Source organism: Dasypus novemcinctus, chromosome 5 (genome assembly GCF_030445035.2).
Source record: "Dasypus novemcinctus isolate mDasNov1 chromosome 5, mDasNov1.1.hap2, whole genome shotgun sequence".
In the NCBI taxonomy this organism is placed as follows: domain Eukaryota; kingdom Metazoa; phylum Chordata; class Mammalia; order Cingulata; family Dasypodidae; genus Dasypus; species Dasypus novemcinctus.
Window position 1 is genome coordinate 125555474 of NC_080677.1, and position 17925 is coordinate 125573398.

Below are 17925 nucleotides of genomic sequence, written 5' to 3' on the forward strand. Positions count from 1 at the left end.
AACATGTTAATGATAATTTCTAAAAATTCCCTGATATCCCTTCATGTAAGTCATATGTGAGTATGGTTCTATTGATTACTTTATCTCTTGACAGTGTATTGTTTAATTTTACTTCTTTGTATGTCTCATAATTAATATTGAAAGCAGACATCTGAGACTGAGGTAAATAATTTTTATGCCTCAAGATGAGCATGCCTTTCTTTCTGCTAGGCCTTTAGAGTTGAGCTCATTTTTTATAATAATTCCTTTGCTTCCACTCAGTGCTACAAAGACTTTAAATTGTTTTAGAATTACCTTGTTTTGGTGTTGGGTCTATTTTGCCAGAGAATTTTTCTTGGTGTCTGCTCCATCCTCAATTGTAGGCCTACCCTTTGCGTGCACCTTGGTAAGACTTATACTTTATGCTCTTGTAGTTCTCTCAGCAGCACTATACTCTTACTTGTTATTTGGTTTGCCAGCCTCATTGTGGTGAACAGTAATGAGAGGTGGTGTTGCCATTCAATTTAAGCCCCTGTTTTAGTAAAGCAATATGTCTTACTGCTCCTGTCCCTCTGCTAACTTTATTTTTGAAACCAACATGCATTTATGACTCTCCCCCAGGGATAGAGATAGACTTCTGTTATCTTTTTCTAGCTTGAATGGCGATTTTTATCACAGTTTTATGAGCAATAGTATTGATTGGCCTTTCCCCATTGGTTTAAGGCTCTTATTCTTTAGATAAAATAAGGGGGGAGAATTTGGAGCCGGGAAGATGGTGGTCACCAGGTCGGTGAGGTCTCAGGCTGGGATCTCAAACTTGGCAACTGAAAGGTCACTGAAGGAGTCTGCTGGTAGTGTAATTACCAGGAGTAAAAATAAAGAGCATCCAGAAAGCAAGAAGGAATCCCAATCTGATGACCAAAGTACTGCTAAATCACAGACTAATCAGAAACAAAGTCCAATTCCTAGAACTTCTAAAACTAGAAGGAGGAAAAGCAGAACCAAGGGCTCATTACCAGAGAAGATTGGACCATCTTCTGATGGAGGTATCTCTGAAGCAGAGCCAAATTGTTCTGTGTGTGAGTTCCAGGATACTGTTTTAAGAGTAACTAGGAGAAGGCAGATTTTAGTTCCATGCACCCCTCTGTCTAGTGTTAGGAAAAGACTGAAAATAATTCCAGTAAGTGAGTCTCATACTAAAGAAGAAGTCTCTGAAGCAGAATTTCATGTTTCAGGTATTTCTAGAATTGTGCCTTCCACAGTAATAACTACAAGAACCAGAAAATGTAAGTCTAATTTCCTAACAGTTGCAAGCCAAGAATCACATGCAGAAGATATTTCTGATGCTGAGTCATCATACTCAGAGGCTTCTTCATTTATAGGAATTGCAACTAGGAGAACAACTAGGAGTATGCAGAGGAAATTACAGGTACAAACTAAGGAGAAAGATTCTAAGAGTATACCAGAAAATGAAAAGCAAATAATAGGTATACCTATCAATTCAGAGGATTCAAATACCATACAAACTTCTCAGTTACTAGCAAGACCTCATGCTCAAATAAACAAGCCAGATGTCTGTAATAATGAAACATACAATGACTTTGATGATGATTCCTTCCGTGGAAATTCAGAAAAAAATACTAAAAATGCAAAAAAGTCCAAGTTTTAATGTAAGGGATGGAGGAAAGACCGATGTTACACCTCTGAAAGAAATGACAAAGCAGAATTCTAAGAGTTTAGATGAAGAGGCCAAAGAAATAATAGATGAGGGAAAAGAAATTAATGAAGAAAGTTCTCATTTGAAGAGTCTATCTGAACTTCATGATACTACTGGTCTTCAGCAATTAGCTTCTCAGAGGCATTCAACCCCTGAGACTAGCAAAACCTCATCAGAGTCCTCACATCCAAACTCTGAGGCTATAATGAAATCATTAGCACAAACATTTGCATTTGTGGAAGTGAACAGATGGGCTGAAGAGAGACAGCATGCTATAAAAACAAGTGCCTTGATCCTGTTTGTTGATGGTGGTGATAGTGATGATAGTGATGATAGAGAAGAGTGCACAATTATAGGTGTGGATAAAGACATGAACAATGAAAAGAATGTCAATTTTGAGTGGGGTACCAAATTATACATACCTGAGCCCTACATATCTCAGGATAAGGTGATTCTATTAGTTCTCAGCAGTGATGAAAGCCAGCAGTCTACAGACAATGACAATGAAGAGGACACTTGTGCGTTTTGTTGAAAATGGTGGTCAGAAGGAGTCCCTGAGTGATCAAGACTCAGGAAATACATCATGTGACAGTGCATTGTCTGTGATTGACACAACTCCTGGATTGAGTTCTGATAAAAATTTTTACTTGGAAGAGAAAGACAAGGCAGGTGAGGTTACCACTGAGGAAGAAAATGAGCAGGAGGCAGAAGAGGATGAAGAAAGTGAAGAAGATCTATCAGACAATGACAGAAATAAAGATGAGCTCAGTGATGAAGATTTATTAAATCACACAAAGTCTAAACTTCTGAAGTTGACAAGCAGCAACATAGACCCTGGTCTGAGTATCAAGCAATTGGGTGGTTTGTATATTAACCTCAATGCAGGCAAACTATAGTCTAAAAGAACCCTAACACAGAATAAGGAGAAAAAGAAAAATGAGCTTCTCCAGAAAACCATTATTACAGCTGATTTTGAAAAAAACTACTGTGTCCCACCGTATAGTGAATCCAAATTTCAACTTCAGAAAAAAACGCAAAAAAAGGGTGACAAAAAACAGCAGGTGGTGGCTGGTTTGGTATGAAAGCTCCAGAATTGATGGATGAACTTAAAAATGATCTCAAAGCACTGAAGATGAGAGCTAGCAAGGACCCAAAGACATTTTACAAGAAAAATGATAGAGACGGCTTCCCCAAGTATTTTCAGATTGGAACCATTGTTGACAATACAGCTGACGTCTACCATTCAAGAATTCTAAGCAGCAAAGGAAACGAACTATTGTGGAAGAACTGTTAGCTGATTCAGAAGGTATAACTGAAGGAGGTACTCAGAAATCATGGCTGAAAGAGCAGCAAATGCAACAGGAAAGAAATTCTGAAAGAAGAAGAAATTTCGCAACTAAGATTCACCAAGCAAACCACGATATTTTACATCTCCCTTTATTTATTTACTAAAGATTTTTAAAAAACTAACACCATCATATAAGTTTATTTAAGGAACACTGGCCCTGTTCGTATAGGGATTTCTGTTTGGAAAAAGTTGATTTGAGAAATCATCACCCAGGCTTTAGGGCTTTAAGGGGGGATAAAAAAGTAAAGAAACCTTAATATTTTTGTAAAGTTTTCAATTTTTGGTTAAAGAAAATTGAATTAAAAGATATTTAGGGAAAAAAGGTATTTAGAAAGTATAAACTTTGCTAGCATGTTCAAATAACCTTTAAAAATACAATCATAGATGCATAAAAAAAATAAAATAAGGGAAAAGTATCTGGTTAGAGTTTCATTTTTTTCCTGCAGTGGCTCATGTTCCACTTTCTAGGTCTGTATCACAAGGGATAGCTTATTATATTATCTATCTTTTCATTTGTTGTATTAATTTATAAACCAATAATCAACAAATGAAGAGATAGATAATTTATGATAAAACAATTAAGAATAGGTGGATATAAAATGTTAAAAACTTAAAATAAAGATATATTTTTTCTTCCAGTTGAAGAAATTTCATTACCATTTATTTATTACTTTTTTCTCATTTGAGAAGTTATGAATTTACAGAACAATCATGCGTACCATACAGGATTCCCCTCTGATGAAACTGAGAGCCAGTAAGTATAAATTTTGGATGGACTATACAAGACAAGAGACCATATTAACATTTATTTTAGTACAGGTTATCTTGGAGATGGATTCTCTACTTTTTGTTTTTCTGGAAAACTTATTTAAATTCTTTATTTCACCTTCATTTTTTAGAGCTTTTTACCTGGTGCTAAGCTGACAGGTCCCCCCCTGCCCCAACATTTTAGAGATGTTTTTCCATTTTCTTCTGGTTGCATGGCTTAGATTCTAAATCTGCAGTCATTTTTATTTTTGTTTCTCTCTCTGTATGTAATGTGTATTTTTTTTTTCTGAATGCTTTGAGTATTTTCTCTTTATCACTAGTTTTCAGGGATTTGATCTTGGTAAGTCCTTGTGTGGTTAAATTTGTGTTTATTCTATTTGGTTTTTATGGCTACTTGGATTTCTGGGTTTAGAGTTGTTACTGGAAAATTTTTAGCCAATTATGCATTCTAATATATTATTTTTCTGCTATATCTCTCTTCTTCTCTCTTTCTTGAACCACAATATTATGTATCTTAGACCACTTAATATTGTCCTATGGGTTACTGGTCTTTATTCATTTTTTAGAAGTCTTTTTGTTCTTCGGTTTTATGCTAGGTAGTATATACTGCTATATCTTCATGTTGCTCATGTTTACTCAGTCATATCTAATTTGCTGTTAATCACATTTTCATCTCTGTATGCTTCATTAATTGTTCTTTATATCTTACATTCATTTCCTCACTGTTAATCTTTCAAGTACCTGAAAATTTATAATGACTCTTTTTTGTCCATGATTTATATAATTTCTGAGGCTGATTTTCCTGACTGGCTTTTCTTATGGCTATACTTCTTATTAGGCTGATTCTTTGACAATCTAATAAGTTTTCATTGGAAACTAAGGATTGTGACTTTACTATTGTGAATGTCAGGATATTTTGTTTTCATCCTCTAAATAGGGTTTAGCTTATTCTGATTGGTAACTAAGTCATTTGTGGCTCCATTTGTTCCCTTAAAGACTTTTTATTTTTTTAATTAGTAGTGTAAGTCTACAATGGCCTTTACTCTAGTTATTTTTCTTCACTACTAAATTGTGTCATTAGTGAACACCATGACTGATCATTGATAACCCTCCACTCTGGATGGCTGGAACTTGAGCAAGACCCATTCCTGTGTGAGTTCTGGGAACCATTCATTTCTCAGGTCCCCAGTCATTCTTTTCCTGATCTCATAGAGTTTCAATCTTAACAAACACATCTTATTACTCAGCTTAGATTCAGGGTAATCTATGCAGAGTTTTAGAGCTCTTTGTCTATATGGTTCTCTCTTAAAGTCTTCCTTACAACTTTCAATGATTTCAAGCACTTTGAAGTCAGTGATCTGTCTCTAATTTCCCTCCCAGCTCCTTAGTCAAGAATGTGACTCCAGATACAAAGTTAGAGCAAATGAAGGGCTCACCTCATTTGTTTCCCTTCTTACAGAGATCACAGATCACAGTTGTGCACTGCCACTTCTAAACCCTGAAAGCAGTTGTTTTATATATTTTGTTCAGTTTTTTACTTGTTTATAAGAGTAGAATATATCCGATATTTCTTACTTTGCCATAGTCAGATGTGGAAGTAAAAAAAAACCCCAAAACACTTCAATATTAATCTTCTCCAATGCAAACTTTATTTTAAAAATTTAATATAAATTGTAAGATACATTTATTTCTTTATGGATGGTTGTCACCTATATTTTTATTTTTAGTGTTCTACAAGTACTTAGTATTTTAAAAGGAAAAAATGTCTAGCCTTCACATTTAATTATTTTCTAATTGAAAATATGAACTTTTAAATTTATCTCTAATGTCTGCTTTAGCTTATCTCACAAATTTTCTTTTTCACAAATTTTGATATATTTTAAATTCATTGTTGTTTAGTTTAAAATATTTTCTCATTTCCTTTGTAATTTCTGTTTTGACTTATGGGTTATTTAGGAATTTTCTAGGTCTCTTATTGTTAACGTCTAAGGCTTTACTATTTTTTATCAGAAAACATAATCTGATTTTGATCATTTAAAATGTTTTAAAATGTTTTTTAGAATGTGATCTGTCTTGGTAAATCTGTGCATTTGAGAAAAATAAGCTTTTGGTGACTGCTGGTCATAGTGTTCTCCCAAGTGTCAATTATGTCAGGTTGGTTAGTAGTATTGTTCAAATTGGCTATATCATTCCTGATATTAAATTATTCATTCAACTTTTGAGACAGATGTTAAATCTCTGACTATGACTGTGAATTTCTTATATTTCTCTTTAGTTCTGTAAATTTTTGCTTTATGCATGTGGAAATTGTGTTATTAGATCAATTCACTTTTCTATTGTTATGAAATGTCTTTCCTTATCTCTGGTAGAACAACTCCTCTCCATGGCAATTTTTTTTCTGATATTAATGTAGCCACACAAATTTATTTATGCCTCATGGTTACCTGGTAGATCTTTTCCCCCTAACTTGTACTTATAGTAAAATCCAGAGGCTGGAGATTTCCTTCCAGGTCTTCCTCTTTCACCCTCAAACTTAAGGCCTTGTGCCTGAATTGGAGACAGTGGCTGGGCCTAGAGTGTAAGTGTGAAGGTTTATCTTCTTTTCCTGTGTTATGTCAGACCTATGCCCTCTCAGTGTACCTGGCCTGCTTTCAGAGGATGTCTCTTTCAGGACTCTTAACCTCTTTCTCATAGATAGCAGCTGCTCTGGTATACATTGTAGGATAGAAGTACAATACTTTTCTTGAATTTTCTGGTCTACCTAGACTTAGGCAAATGTACCACATTTGTTTCATAGAGGAGGTCTCAGTTTTTACTGGCCTACATCCAATCTTTCTCATAACAACTCAGTAAGAGACCAAGAAAATGAGTTGGCACAGAGTGCAGATTGCTTTCTGTCTTGGGGCTCTCTGGGAGTTTAAACTGCCAAGCAAGCTTGCACTTGGCCTTTAAAAATGTGTTAAGATTTCAACTGCTTTTTGTTGCCTGCTTCTACAATGGATCCCTTATTCTTTGCCAGTTCTGTCAAAGGTGAAATGTTGTATGCATTTTCTAGGGATGGGTTGTCACTTTTCTGATTTTAGTTCATTTTGTTACTTTATGAGAACAACACGATGATGGGCTTAAAATAGCATGATTTTGTAAGTCATTTAACTTGTTCTTATTGTTAGAAGTGGAATGATGTTTTCTTGTGAATTTCTACATCTTAAAAAGAAGTGGAGTTTCCTCATTCACTTTCTTAACTTTCTTACTCTTACTTACCTATCGTCCTGCCAAACTTAACACAAAGACATCTGTTTTGGGACTGTTTTAATCACTATACCTCCCAAAAATCACAAGGAAGACCATTAGTTTATTCATCTGCTCATTAGTTCAAAGATATTGAATGCTAAGGCTTTATGGATACAGTGCTATTCGAGACAAGTAAAAAGGCAATTCCAACCAATATTAAGCTTGTCATTGAGTCATTAGCTCACACTACTGTAATTACCTAGAACTTGTTAAGAATAACACTTAACCCAAGACACGGTGAATGCAATGTTGATTTCCAGAGGAAATATCTGAGTAGGAATTATTCAGGTGAAGAGAAAACGATATAGTGTCCCAGGAATATAAAAAAAGCATTGCTTAATTGTGAAAATGAGGACTAATATGGCTTTTTTTCCCAGAAATTGAAAGAAATTAAACATGGCTATAATAAATATAATAAAACATATTTGTGAGAGAATAAGAGCAAAGATTAGCAAGGGATGGGGCTAATCTGTAGCCATGGGCCAAATTATAAAAAACTTTATTTTTTAATTTTTTTAAATTCAAACTTTATTTCAAACTTTTAAAGCCAGGCTAAAAAACTTGGGCTTTAGCAACAAAGAGGGCTCCTTTGAATTTGGCCACAGCAGTATCTGGCCTGTTTCTTTCTGCTAGAAGTTTTCCTTCTCTGCTCCTTATCCTGTTTCCGACATGATTCTCTATCAGGTTTTAGTTCAGAATGAGCCATGCTTTAATAGAGAAGACAGTTCAGAGCACTACCAGCTGAGGAAAAAGTCTGTGGGAAAGCATAAAGTAGTTAACGTTTTCAAACAGCACCTCAGTATAAATATTGGATTGAATGTCTGGTGGCAGTGTTTTAAGATAAAACTAGTACAATAGGTTAGAGACACACTACAGAGGGACTTTAAACCATGGTAAGAAGTTGAATATGTTTCCTGTGGAGAAAAGGATCAGAAGAAGATCTTACAGATTAAAGTAAAAAAGAGTCAATCATAATGGGAGAATGGGGATTCTAGACCAAAACTCCATGTGTGGATGAGAACACAAAGTAAATTAAATAACATTCTCAAGATTACACTGGTGATTCATCTAGTGTTCTTATTTTTTTTCCTTTCACCAAATTTTCTGTAGCGATTCAAAATTATTCTTTGTGTACAATAATAGCAATAAGTAGTCAATAAGTGTTTAAGAAAATGTTAGAATTTCATTGCTTATTCAAAACATTCTGTTTATTATAGTTATCATGTGTTCAAATTAGACACTAAATCTCATATGATTCACATCTAGAAATTCCTCATTGAATCATCCTGACAATTGTTGATATTAGATTTTTCATTTTAAAAATGCATCCCTTAGTTTATTTCAATAACTTCCCAAAGACATTTGGGACTTCTCAATACTGATATATTTAATATTCCTTAGTGTTATTTATTAATATCTGAAAGGCATTGGGCTAGAATTCTAAGATGCAGAATTCTCATCAGATGATTAGAAGTTTAATTTTTTAAAAAAAGCCTTTTTGCACAGCAAGGAATACTGAAATCCTTTTATAGAATAGTCAGCTTCAAGCATTAAAAATCATGAAGTATAGTGAACAGAACCTTGGAAGGGCAAGACAGGAAAGCAGATCTTCTAAAATTCCTACCAATCACAATGTTTTAAAAAATTATGTGTTATGTTAATAGTATGCTAATAAATCCTAATTCGCATTTAAGCTACTTCGAGTAGCTTGGTTTTGGTTAGGAAAATAATTTCCATACAGGAAAATTATATACATGGAGATATGTTATGGGTTTTGTTGAAGAGAAACTCTCAAATGTGTGATACTGTTAGTATAGAGATAATAGAAAAGAGATCTTTACGTTAGTGAGAATCTTTAGGATAGATGGTAGATGTGAAGCTGGGTCGTGAATGAAAGTTTTATTTATATAGCAAGAAGAGTAAAGAGATTAAAGGCACAAAGCATGAAAGTTGCTGTGCTTGTGAATGATGACAAGAATTCTAGCCTAATTGGGGTTGAGTATTTGGGAAAGGGACTAAAGATATAAATATGGAGGTATATTGTGGGGCAATAGAAAATATTAAAGGATAAATGGCAGAACTTGAATATCTTTTCGAATTTTTGGAATGGTCTTTACATGATATGGGGTATAGGGGTGTAAGGAGTTTTGTTAGCTTAAAAATGGAAATAACCCACCCAGCAATAATGAAATAATTTAAGTATAGTTGAAGCTTATCTACCTAGTTTATAAAAATATCGATATTTTTGTTATATTTATAGGCTATCTATCTATTGTAATAATTAAAATATGGCATGGTGTTGGTTTGAATCAGATATTGGGAAATGGGGAATTCAGGATATGGGATGGTTGTGAGAATAATTTTTAATTTTGTCATTGATTTCCGTTATGACACTCATCAGGTTTCTTTTCTATGTTTGATCCTAATTTATTAATTGGTATACTGAATATAATAATAGCATTATTCAGCTTTTAGTATACGAAGTTCCAATGCTTTATGTGGTGAAATCTGTTAGAAGTTTGTAAACTAAAGTATAATTATAAATGACCAATCTTCAAAAGTAAAAAGTGTAAGTATTTATTAGTCATGTACTTATTGCTCTAAATATTTCAAAAGAGTATGTCTATCTTTAATCAATATTAAAAATAACATTTCTAACTGTATTACAAATGTTTCATTTTATCTTAAGTTAAACATACTTTTGCTGGCTATCAATTGAAATATTTTATATGTTCTAGCTTCTGTAAGAAATTCTCACTATTTATTTTGATATGTACATAATAACACTTAAATTAAGATACAGCTTAGCACCTAGAGGATAAATGTTAAGCTACAATTTTATTTTACAACAAATGTATATGTAGTTTTTCTTGAGTACTAAAAATGTCATAATCTTATAGAGAGAAATTTAGTTATAAAATAGAGCAAAATGCCTTATGCTATACCTATGTTAAGAATGCTGATTTCAATGTAATCTAACTGATAGCCTAAATTGCTTCACAGTGGGGTTATTATCATCCAAATGAAAGAGTATATTTAAAGTACAATGAAACAAGGTACTGCTTATACTTTTGAAGATATTTTAACCTAGCATCTATCAACATCTTTACATTCTTGTCAAAATACTTACTTTGAAATCAAGGGTAGTTCCAGTTTTTTTGTAAAGAAAGATGAGGTTATTTGGATCAAAACTTCCACTAAAAGTAAGAAAAATATTTGTTGGAAGAAATATGTTTTAAAAATCATTTTATGAGATGATGAAGTGTTGTAAAGACAGTGGGGAACTGATAAGCACAATATTTAAATAAAAACCTGTTAGCAGAGATATAATCATTAAAGCTACTTTTACCGTGGGGACACTTGGAGATAAAATTCTCTTGAACTTTGATTTGATAGTGTTGTACAGCTACAGGGACAGAACTTAAGGCCCAGGCCTTGGCCAAAGTCTAAAGTCCTATTGGATTCCTTTTCTCAATAAAATTGGGACCAGAAAACTCTATATCCTTTGGATAATGGTATTCTAGATTTAGTATCACTTGATTACCACTCCATCCTGAATCCCCAGGGACTTAATGAAAAGGAAAAACGTTTTCTTTACATGGATTTGTTCTTTAGGTGCACTTAACCTGGGGTGACCAAGGAATATCAAGTCATGGAATTTATTTGAAGGAATTTCTGCATTGGAGTAACTCCATACATCTGGCAGAATTACATACCAAGCATTTCTGAAAGAGGGCTCATGAACCGTAGGCCTCAGGGAATGCTCACAAATAATTTTTGAAATACAATAATTCTGGATTATTTTTCCAAGCATGGCTGTGGAAACAAAGGAACATGAACTAACAGAACTAAACATTATAAATCTCACTCATAAATTTTAAGGTTACTATGCTTACTCTGTATAAAGATATAAATGTCAAATGCCAAACACCTACAGGGAATAACATTATATAAATGTTACATACCAGGTTTGAAAAGTAAGCAACAATTCCTTTTTTTTTTTTTAAAGATTTTTTTTTTAAAGATTTATTTTATTTATTTTTCCCCTCCTCCCTCCCCACCCCAGTTGTCTGTTTTCTGTGTCCATTTGCTGCGTGTTCTTGTTTTTGTCTGCTTCTGTTGTTGTCAGCAGCACAGGAATCTGTGTTTCTTTTTGTTGCGTCATCTTGTGTGTCAGCTCTCCGTGTGTGCGCGGTGCCATTCCTGGGCAGGCTGCACTTTCTTTCATGCTGGGCGGCTCTTCCTATGGGGCGCACTCCTTGTGCATGGGGCTCCCCTATGCGGGGGACACCCCTGCGTGGCAGGGCGCTCCTCGCGCACATCAGCGCTGAGCATGGGCCAGCTCCACACGGGTCAAGGAGGCCCGGGGTTTGAACCGTGGACCTCTAATGTGGTAGACGGATGCCCTATCCACTGGGCCAAGTCTGCTTCCAACAATTCCTTAAAATGCACATTAAAATAGCTCAAATTAAAAACTTTAATGGTTGTATTTGGCAAGAGACTGAAACATCAGGAGAGAGTATTTAAAAACTAGAAGAAAGATAAAAATTTTAAAAATCCAGATGCAGCATCAAGAGACAAAAGATGAAAATTTCAGAAAAGAGTAAGATGCAGAGAACAAGTGCTGCTCCAAATTTGACCCCTAGGCCAACAACATTAGCATCACCTGAGTGCTTCCTACCTCTTGACTTTGAGCTCATCTGTGTAAATTGCTTGGACCAATGGAATGTGAGAAGAGATGACACAAGCAGGGACATAAAATATACTTTTACTGTGGGGTTTGCCTTCCTGCACTTCTGCATGAAAGGAACATATATGAAATATTGGTTTTCAAATTGTGGTCCCTAGATCAGTAGTAACAGTGTCACTCAGATATTTATTAAACATAAATTCTCTGCCCCCATCCCAGACCACTGACTCACAATTTTGGGGGAATCTCTGTGAATAATATGCTCTAACTCTATGAGAGCACCACAGGGAAATGAATAGCTGTGGTAACAATTCAAACTTCTGCATAAATATAAGGAGAAGTTGAATGTAGAGACTGGACAAAGATATACTGGTCAAATATTAAAACAACAAAATGCTGGAGTACCTGTATTAGGATCAGACAAAAGAAGATTTTAAGTCATCAATCTAGAGATAAAGAAGATCACTTCATGGGGTAAAAGTTCAGTTCATTTGGAACATATAAAAATTCTAAATGGATGTTATTTTGATAACAATAAAATAACTTTGAGCTATATCAATCAAGGTGTGTGTGATTCTGCTAGGAGTCAGAATATGATATTCTGCAAAGTTATGAAACATGACATACAATTCATCATTCATCCACTTACTCATTCATCAGTCATTCTGGAAAACACAGTGCTAAGCATCATCCTAAGTGTTGGAGACAAAAAGATGAACACAATGTGATTTCTATCAATATAGAGTTATGTGGGTTTTAATTTTTTTTTCTTTTGGTTAAATGTGAAAAAATCTCAATATTTTAAAAATCTGATTACTGCATGTTTCTACCTCTCAAAATCTTCACCAATTCCAATAGAAAAGAGTGGCACTTACTTGATTATTTCACGGTTCTGGGAAGAAGAGGCATGTTCCAACTGGCATAGGCATGAATACCTGTGGCTTGTTTGATGATACTATCTAAAAGAGAATGGAAAACTGTAGGAACAATTCCTTATGAAAAAAAAAATTTTAGGCCGGTAAATCAAAATGGATTGTTTTTTTTCTAGGAGCCAATTTTTTACTATTAGAGGAGAGAGTCCTTAGAGATGGATAGGGACATAGCATGCAAGCCTGTTGATGTCTCTCCAATATTACTTGAAGAAATAGGGTGTCAGAGTCTAAACCCTGAAAAAAGGAGTACAATGAAACATTTAACCTATGTAGCCCAACCTGCTGCTTCTCTCTAGAAGAGAAATATAAGGAGCAATGGATCCCTACTAAGTATTGCTTCAGGGTGCTTATTATCTAGTTACCAAACACTGCCCTCAGGGAACTCCCCTATCTATTCTCTTGCGGTGTGAAAATGTGTGTGTGTGTGTGTAGTTGTGTGTTTAAATAGGCAATATATTCACATGGTTCAAAAATCAAGAATCAAGAAAACAGAAAAAAAAGATATATACTGATCCCATCCACCCATTCCATACCCCCAAAGTGAGTTTATTATTTTCTATTATGAAAATGTAAGCAAATATAAGTTTATATAATTACTCCCACGAAGGTAGTCATCCATATATACAATTCTGTTCCTTGCTTTCTTCCCTCATAATGCGTTTTGGAGACCTTTCTATGACTGTACATAGTTATCTCATTCTCTTTTGAAACTTAATACTATTTCATTGTGTTAATATACCATTATTAATTTGTCTCCTATTGATGGACAGTTGTTCTCATTATTTTGCTATTATAAACAATGCTGCAATGAATAAACCTGTAAGATAAAACATATACACTTCCTTAAAAGAACTTGCAAGGTGTAAAAAAAGCCAAACAGCCTTAGGTAAGGAGAGCTTTTATTCAAAAGGATTATTACAATAAGGGGGAAGGGACTACTGTACTAGGGGGAGAGAGTTATTTCAATAGGGAAAACACTCCAACCTAACATCCACAGCATCTCAAAGGTCAGACAGAAAAGGGATTTTCTTTTATTGGAAGAGGTAAATAAGACTGAAAAGAACCGGGTATGGGAGAGTGCAATGAGCAGGTGACTTGATTGGATCTTTCTAAGATCCGGGATTGTTCAACGTTCTGAATACAGGCCACAGTTTTTCTATGTAAACAATCATGTCATCTGCAAATAGATATAGTTTTACTTCTTCCTTTTCAATCTACATGCCTTTTATTTCACTTTCTGGCCTATCTGCCCTGGCTAGAATATCAGTAAAATATTAAATATAAGTGACAAAAGCAGACATGATTGCCTTGTTCCTGATCTTAGGAGGAAAACTTCCACACTCTCACCATTAAGTAACATATTAGCTTTGGGATTTTTTGTAGCTGTCTTTTATCAAGTTGAGGAAATTCCTAATTTGTTAAGTGTTCAAAGTGTTTTTTTGCCATGAAAAGATATTAGATTTTGTCAAATGACTTTTTTTATATCTATAGAAATGGTTAATGGTTTTTATTTCTTATTCTATCAATATGAAGTACTATACTAGTTGATTTCTGAATGATAAACCAAACTTGCATTCCTGGGGTAAATCCCAACATGGTATATAGTTATTTTACAATATTACTGGATGGTATTTGCTAGAATTTAGCTGAGGATTTTTATGCTCCTATTCATAACAGATATTGGATATTTTGTAGTTTTCTGTTCTTGTGATGTCTTTGTATGTTTTTGACATCTGATTGTCTATTTCTTCTTGAGTTAGTTTTTATAATCTATATGCTTATGAGAATTTGTCCACTTCATCTAAGTTACCATAGTGATTTGAAACTCAATGTACCCCAGAAAAGCATATTTTTTAATCTAGTCCACTCCCATGGATGTAAACCCATTGTAAGTAGGTTCTACTGATGAGGCTACATCAGCTAAGGTGTGACCCACTTCATTCAGGATGGCTCTTAATCCTATTACTGGAGTTATTTATAAATAGAATGGAGAGAGAGAGAGACAGACAGAGACAGAGACAGAGTGAGAGACAGAGAGTGAGCCACAGAAGAAGCTGAACTCATGAAAACTTAATTTATACCTGAAGAACCGCCTTAATTATGTCTTGTATGATAGATATGGTATCAAAAATTTTTTCTCCCAGTTTTGTTGATTTGGGAATGTCTTTATTTTGTTTTCATTTTGAAAGAAAGATTTACTGGGTTTAGTATTCCTAATTAGCAGTTTTTCTCTTTGTGTATTTTGCATATATTGTCCCACTGCCTTATGACATCCATTGTTTCTGAATTCTGCTGGAATTCCAGCTGTTAGTCTTTTGGGGTTTTGTTTTCTAGTACACTGATTTGTCTCTCCCAGAGTTACATTCAGATCCTAATACCTGGTTACTGTGAATGTAACTTTATGTAGTATAATAGGGTCTTTACAGATGTTATCAAGGTAAAATATGGTCATACTGGATTAGGGTAAGAGAAAAGAGAGGGAGATTTAGACATGTGGACAGATACACACAGGGAGGAAGGCCCTATAAAGATGGGACCAGAGATTCAATAAACACAGCTACAGTCAAAGAATGCCAAGGATTGCTGGCAACTATCAGAAACTAAGAAGAAACAAGGAAGGAGTCTTCCCTTGAGCCTTCAGAGGGACCATGATCTTGCTGCCACCTTGATTTTCATGATTGTAGCTTTCAGAACTGTGAGGGAATAAATATCTTTTCTTTTAAGACACAAAGTTTGTGATAATTTGTTGCAGCAGCCTTAAAAACTAATATATATTGTAAATGATGATTCATTTTTCTTTTGCTGATTTCAAGATTTTCTCCTTGTCTTTGGATTTCAGCGTTTTTACTAATGTGTCTGCTTATAGATCTCTTTGTGTTTATCTAACTTAGAATTCTTTGAGTTCCTTGGATGCATAGAAAAATGTCTTTCAGTAAATTTGGGAAATTTTTGGTCATTATTTCTTCAAATAATTTTTCTTCTCCTTTCTCTTTTCTAGTACTACCATTATACATATGTTTACATGCTAATGGTGCCCAACATTTCTCTGAGGTTGTATTGACTTTTCTTAATTCTTTTTCTATTTATTTATGTATTTATTTATTTATTTTTGGCGTTCCTAATCTCTATTGTCTATTGGACCAATTTCAAGACTACTAATTCTTTCTTCTGTCCATTAAAGTCTACTGCTGTGGTTCTCTTATGAATTTTCCCTTTAGTTATACTTTACAACTCCAGCATTTCCATTTGGTCCTTTCTAATATAATTTCTAACTCTTATTGATATTCTCTATCTGACGCAAAAGTATACTTTCCATTTTCATACTTATATCTTTAATCATAGTTAGTTCTTTGAACATATTTATAATGGATACTTTGAAATTTTTGTCTGTTAAACCCAACATCTGGTCACTCTCACAGGCAGTTTCTCCTGTTTTTTAAATGGTGTATGTGTTATAGTTTCCAGTTACTTTGCATGTATCAATTTTTTATTGTTGGAAGCTGTACTTTTAAAATAACATGGTTAGCAACTCCAGGTATTTGTCTCCCTCACCCCCAACCTTATTATTGTTGCTTACTTATTTATTTGTGTGGTGATTGGCTGGGTTATGTTAGTAAAGTCTTTTTCTCCTGCAGTGTAAAAAATGAACTTTTTATGTTCTATTTTTTTGGTTAAATCTAGGAATATACCAGTATTCTATTTAAAGTTTTTTTGAGATTTTACAATGTGCTTTAACATTTGATGTTGCAGGTTCCCCTCATCATTATTGTTAAAAAAATACTGGCTAATTTTTGCTTTCTTATTCCCCTCACCCCAAAGTTTAGAATTAGCTTCCTTAAACTATAAAAATGAAAATATTTTAGTATTTTTATTGATTTTGAGATATTTTTATTATATTTAATCATAAATTAACCTGGTAAGGAATGGCATTTATGGTGTTTGGTTCCTGTGTAAGAAAATTGTATGATTTCCATTCATTCAACTGTTCTTTTGAACAGTTTAGTATTGTTTCAGTAGTGTTTAAAAAATTTCTCCATATAAGATTTACATATTTCTTGATAATTCCTAGATATTTTATGTTTTGTTTTTGGTTGCTACTATAAACAGTCTTTTCACCCATTTATCTATTTTTTTATACATAGGAAAGCTATTGAATTCCACATATTAATAACTTACTTCCTTACTAAATTATTCTATTTTTAGTAATAATTTTTCAACATTTTCCTGTCTTTGCTGCTTAATATTCATATTTTCAGAACCTAGAAATATCTCATTCCTTTTTCTTGTCTAACTAATTGGCTTATACCTATAATATAGCTCTCTTAATTTAAAAAATGCTATCTTTATATTTCCTAATGTTGATTCCCTTGAAATCTAAGAATAAACACTGAATATAATTGGCTGTATTCTTTTAACAGGCTGATTTTTCAATAAGATTTTATTTAGTATTTTTGCATTAGTATAAATACGTCTCATCTGTCATTTTTTTGTTAGTGAGAGATCTACCTGAAACTTTCATAATTATAAAACAACAATGATTATAAAACAAAACACCTATATGCTTAAAATTTTATTTAAAAATTTGAATTATTGGTCAGGGTACAGAACTGGGCAAAGTGAAGTTATTTTGCCTTGATACTTTTTGGGGGTGTGGAGAATAAGCAAAAGGAGGTTCACCACCTAGTTTAGGGTTGGTGGTGGGAAATGAATAGATATTTGAGTTTGTAGGCTGGAGGAAGGGAAGAGAAAAGGAAAAAGAGAATATGATTTAACAAATCTATAGATGCTCAGACATGAAGGAAAGTTTTCTGGCTACTTGTGTGATAAACATGTAAGGACTGAGGCAATGTGTAGAGTTTTAAAATCCATCTCATTCCCTGTGTCCCTGGATTCTGTATTCTCTCCTCCAGTATGCCTAACCTTTCCTCCAGCTAATAATGTGACTGCTTTGTTTAAGTTACATGAGGAACTATGGGTAGGGGAAATGGAGAGCAGTGCTGCACCCTCCACCCGGCTTACTTTGGCCTTATAGAAGAGATCCAGGCCAAGACAAGTCAAGAAGTGGAGGCAAAGACAGTGAATCCCACTTAGAAGCCAGGAGTAGGATTGTGAAATAGTTTAGGAATGAGTGTGAAATAGGCCATCTTATCCTGAAATTCTAAAAGAAGGTGACACTTGAAAGGTGAAAAGGCAAAAAATG

General features: G+C 34.0%; 1 pseudogene; it reads left to right on the forward strand.

Annotated features, from left to right (window-relative positions):
- Positions 1-751: 751 nt before the first annotated feature.
- On the forward strand, positions 752-3096 carry LOC101414433 (deoxynucleotidyltransferase terminal-interacting protein 2 pseudogene; annotated as a pseudogene).
- The last annotated feature ends 14829 nt before the right edge of the window (positions 3097-17925 follow it).